General features: G+C 36.3%; 1 pseudogene; it reads left to right on the top strand.

The window, feature by feature from the left end:
* Nucleotides 1-1671: 1671 nt before the first annotated feature.
* LOC102868277 lies at nt 1672-2052 on the top strand (annotated as a pseudogene).
* Nucleotides 2053-5832: the final 3780 nt, after the last annotated feature.

Raw genomic sequence — 5832 nt, 5'->3', positions numbered from 1 at the left:
TTGCTAACAATCTCAGTTTCTTCTCCATAAATTATGGTGTTGTTGTTAATTGGTCCCGTGGTGAGAATCTCTGTCTTCTTGATGCTGAGCTTCAAACCATATTGAACACTACAGTTCTTGACTTTTTGCAAGTATTTCAGGTCTTCTTCAGTTTCTGCAAGTAAGGTTGTATCATCTGCATATTGTAGGTTATTAATGAGTCTTCCTCCAATCTTGATGCCACACTCCTCCTAATAAAGCCCTTCTTCCCGAATGATCTGTTCTGCACACAGATTGAAAACATACAGACTGGATGCATCCCTGATGCACTCCTTTCTTGATTTTGAACCATGTATGTGTAGTCATAATTTATTTGTTGCTATTTTTTTAAAATACTGATTGTTTAATTTGTTAATAAAGTTTGTCTTCCAGGCTCTGTGTGTTCTACACTAAGCAAATAACTCTACAAAGACACCAGCTCATTCAACCCTGCCTCCTAACCCTGTACCTGTCACTTCAAATGCCATCGTGGCCGGAGCACTTAGGAATACACAAAGTAGGGCCATGAGACTTGTAGCCACTGTAGGTAGGACAATGCCCAATCCCAACATGAAGTGGTCATCATCTGAAACCTAAAATATTTTAGGGGCTTCATCTTTCCGGGGAGGTATGTTAGGATAAGGAAGCAATAACATGGGGAAAGCATGTTACAACAGAGTCAGAAAGCAAATATATATACATTCATTTAAATAGTACTCTAGGCACATGAGTGTTGCCAGCAATGGACACTTTGGGCCTGAATGACATCAGAGAACAGAGACCAGAAGGAGAACCGCCCGCTAAATTCTGAGCTCTCTGTATCATCATCTCTTTGGCTCAGGCTTGAGCCCCAAGGTCTGCCCAGAGAATGGGCCATAAACAGAGATCCCCCTCACAAGACGGGGGACAGGAGGTAAGTGGCTTTTCTCCTTAGCTCTTTTCAAGGAGGAAGGTTCATGCCTTTAGGATTTCTTTCTAATAAATCTACCATTACTATTTACCCTCAACAACAACAACAGAATAGATTTGAGACACTGAATTCTAGACCAAATGAGCTGTGGGATAACATCAAGAATATCATCCATGAAGAAAGTAAAAGTCATTAAAAAGATAGAAGAAGAAGAAAAGATCAAAATGGATATCAGAATAAACTCTAAAAATTTCACTAAAACTACAAGAGGTCAAAATAAAAGGAAGAAGTATCAAAATAAAGGAGATGAACAGAAGATTTTAAAGGGCAACTCAAGAAGACAAAGCAAAGTACTATAAGGAAATGCACAATGAGGTGGAATCAGAAAATCTGAAGGGAACAACTCACTTGGTATTTCTCAAGCTGAAATAACTAAAGAATAAATTCAAACTTTGTGTTGGAACACTGAAAAAATCTTGAATGATCCAGGAAGCACCAAAAGAAGATGGAAGGAATACACAGTCATTGTACTAAAAAGAATTGTCTGACACAGAACTGTTTCAGGAAGTAAAATATGATCAAGCACCAAGAAAAATAAAGGAGGGAGTTCAAGGTTCTCTGAAGGAATTGGCAAAATATAAGGCCCTAGACAGCACACAGTACGTTCCAGCCTCTCTCAGGCTCTCCCGCTCCTTCCTTCCCCAGTGCTTCTCCAGGAGCCCTGGAGCAGGAGAGAGGCCAAGATGGCAGATGAGATCACCAAGGCTCAGACCACCCCGCCTGTTGGTGATACAATCTTTGAGAAGATAATCCGGAAAGAAATCCAAGCCAAAATAACTTCTGAAGATGAGCATTTCATTGCTTTTCATGACATTTCACCTCAAGCACCAATACATTTTCTGATGATACCTAAGAAACCTATTACCCAAATTTCTGTAGCAGAAGATGATGATGAAAGCCTTCTTGAACATCTCATGATTGTTGGCAAGAAATGTGCTGCTGGTCTGGGCCTTCAAAAGGGTTATTGAATGGTGGTGAATGAAGGTTCAGATGGGGGACAGTCTGTCTATCATGTTCATCTCCATGTTCTTGGAGGCCAGCAGATGCATTGGTGTCCTGGTTAATTTTGCTTTAGGAATACTTCTCCCTTCTTAAAACAATGATCATATTTGCAAGTTCAAATATATTAAGCAGTATGCTTACTATTGCCTGTGTGAAGAGAGATTAAGGAAATAATTTGAAAAACGGATGTGTAATAAAGGCTTTGTTGCATGGTTAAAAAAAAAGAGGCCCTAAGAATGAATGCAATACCAATTGACATATTTCAGCAAATATATGCATCCCTGGATGTGCTCATCAAGTTGCGCCAAGCAATCTGGAAGACAGTCACTTGACCATCTCACTGGAAGAGATCCATCCATATTTGTCCCCATTCCTGACAAATGTGACCAATTGAATGCAGAAATTACCTACCAATATCACTAATATCACACACAAACAAAAGCTTGCTGAAGATATCCAGGGTCAGCTGGAACAGTATATCAACAGAGAAGTCAGATGTAGAAGAGGCCAATGAGGAATACCATTGTTGATATAAAATTTATCTTTGTTGAAAACAGGAAGTATCAGAAGGATGTCTATATGTGCTTTATTAATTATACAAAGACATTTGATTGTGTGGATCATAACAAATTGTGGCTAACATTGAAAAGAATGAGAATCCTAAAACACTTAATTGTATGCATGTGAAACCTATAACTAAGCCAGTAGGCTAATATCTAAATAAAGCAGGGGAACACTGCATTGCTTAAAATCAAGAAAGATGTATGGCAGGGTGGTGTCCTCTCTTCATATGTATTAAACCTCTATAAAAAGCAAATCACTCCAGATGCTGGACTCTTTGAGGAAGAATATGGCATCAGAATTGAAGAAAGGCATATCAGTAATCTGTATTCATAGCAATCCCCTACACTGGGATAGAATCAATGTTGCACTTATTCTGATTTATACCTTTACCCTCTTGGTTTTCCATTCTAGACATGCTGTTGTTACATATTGTTGGGTCAGAACCAACCCATAGCTGACTCTTCAGTGGGTTTTCCGAGGCAGTGAATCACATGGAAGGTGAATTGCCATCATTCTTCTATGGAGTAGCTGGTGGATTTGAACTGTGTGCCTTTGGGTTGACAATGCAGCTCCTTACCACTATACTACCAGAGCTCCCTAATTTAAAAATATCAACAAACGAGTAGATAGAGAAGCTATGGTAAATTCACACAATGCAATAGTATGCTGCATTGGAAAACAAGGAACTCATGAAATATACACAATGGGTGACCCTGGAGGACATTATGCTGAGTGAAATATCTCAGTTACAAAAGGACAAATACTGCATAGTGCCACTATTGTAAAATGGGACTGACATCAGGGCTGCGGGAAAACTGAGAACGATGGGATAAATTATGTATACTGAATTGAAACAGATGAGGGAGAGAACTGTTTAATAGGGATATATGATTAGGTATTATTGTCATGACAGAAGTCCAGAACAAAGGCTGCATAGTGGAGTGAACTTGGGGGAGGGATGATATATCAATGAAAGAATTTTTCGTTTACTTTTCAAAGAGAAGAGTGAACTGGGCGGGGTGGGGGGAAGGTTGGGAAGGGAGAAAAGTGCAACAATGAGTGAATGGAAATCCAAAGTCTCTGTAAACTTTCATTAAAATTAATAATTTAAAAAGTTGCAAAAAAAATACTGGACACTATAAAAATGGGATAGAGAATGCCAAAAACATTGTCAATATCTGAAAGAGGTATAATTGAGGAATCATTTTCCATGTTCTCATCTTTTCAATTTCTTTTCTGATTTTGTTTTGTGTTAGACAAATTATTTGTATAAACCAAAAGGAGGTACTCATAATTAGAATATAAAAACACAGATAAAAGTCAAATGGATAAGTTTCCTTTCAGCAATCCACTAAAATTTGGCCAATAATAGATTTTATTTCAAATGAATATAAATTAGCAACAAACAACTGCCAAATTGGTTTTACCTAGGAGTCCAAAGTAATGTTATTATTGAGAAATCTAGGAATTTCATCAATGAACATGACCAAATTAATTATAGTGTACGTTTCTGCCCAAAAGTGATTTAAATTTTGTTGTCAAACATGTTGATACAAAGGAAAAGAACACAATGAACTGAAGATCCTCCAAAGGATTATGACCTCTTTAAACGAGAAACAAAAACAAAGACAAAAAATTTTTTTCTTTTTTTGGAAACATCTGTTTGGCCTAAAGAAAGAAAAATTCTCTAAATATAAGTTTACAGTCAAGAGGAAATTGGGTTTAAAGCAATGAAATTAAGGCATCCAATGTAATTGTCTCTGACTTTACATAAAATAGTTTCAGCATCAAAGGACAACAAAGAGAAAAATCTTCACGGGATCAATCTTTACAGCAACTTTCTAGACAAAACAAAGAGGAAAGAGGAGACAAAAATGTAATATTTACGTATAGTCTGAATTACTTTAAAACTGCCACAAATGTTTGATAATGTCTCCAGCATTTTTTTTCATATAGCTACATTAGATATTGACTGACGCAGAACTTCAAAACTAAACACACTAGAGCCTGCATGCTGGATAAAAACATATCAAATATACAAGAAGAGAAACTATATAATGATTAAAGTTGCAACAGAAATAGAAGATATAACCTTGGTCATTATTTATGTACCAAATTATAGCCCTCCAAAATACATAAAACAAAGGTTAATAGAATTGAAGAAAGAAATAGACAGAACCACAATGGTGGTAGGAAACATTAACATATCACTCACATCAAAGAATAGGTCCACTCAAAAGAAACTTAACAAAGTTGCAGAAGATGTAAACTACAATTGGACAGCTTGACCTTGTGGATGCACTCAGAGTGCTGCTCCCAACCAGAACTGTATTCACTTTCTTCTTAAGTGCACACAGGACATTATCCACACTTGATTGTTACTAGGACACAAAGCAAGCCTCAATAAACTCAAAAACACTGAAGTAACGCAAAGTATTTTTTCAGACCAAAATGCCATAAAACCAGAAGTCAACCACAAGTGGATAAAGCTTATAAAACCATAACCATCCAAGTGGAAGTTAAGTAATACCCTGTTAGAATATGATTGGGTAATAGACTAAATAAAGAATTTTTTAAAAAGTTCCTCGAAACTAATGAATATGAAAACACAATGTATCAAAAACTCTGACCTTACCTCTGCAGGTAAGACAGTCATCAGGGGACAGTTCATAGTAATTGACACATACATAAAAAAGGAAGAAAGAAGCAAAATTAATGATCTATCTTATCACCTACTTCACAAAGAAAAAGAACAACAATCTAACGGCACTGCCTCTAAAAGAAAGGACATCATAAAGACAAAAGGTGAAACAATGTGATAAAAAACCAAAAAAACAATTGAAACCATCGAAAAGACTAGGAACAGGGTTTGTTTTTTTTTTAATGATCAATAAAATTGACAAACCACTGGAAAATTTAGCAAAAGAAAAGACACAAGTAACTCAACTGAATTATTATATCACAACATCACAGAGAAGCGGATTAACTTAAATCTATAATATCAAAATGTTATGAAAAGTGATACTCTAATAAATTTGAAAATCTAGAGGAAATGGACAAATTCCTTGAAACTCATGCCCTACCCAGATTCACACAGAAAAATGTAGAAGACTTGCACAGACCTATCACAAAAGAAGTCAAAAAAAGACTCCCCCACCAAAAGTATCCTGGACCAAAAGTTGTAATGGCTGAATTCTACCAAATATTCAGAGAAGTTCTACCACCAATTCTACTTAAATTAATTTTTAAAAAACAGAAAAAGAAGGAACACTTCCAGA

This window comes from Elephantulus edwardii, unplaced genomic scaffold, assembly GCF_000299155.1.
Source record: "Elephantulus edwardii isolate Elephantulus edwardi_28Jun2011 unplaced genomic scaffold, EleEdw1.0 scaffold00134, whole genome shotgun sequence".
In the NCBI taxonomy this organism is placed as follows: Eukaryota; Metazoa; Chordata; class Mammalia; order Macroscelidea; family Macroscelididae; genus Elephantulus; species Elephantulus edwardii.
This window is presented reverse-complemented; position numbering and strand designations above follow the sequence as displayed.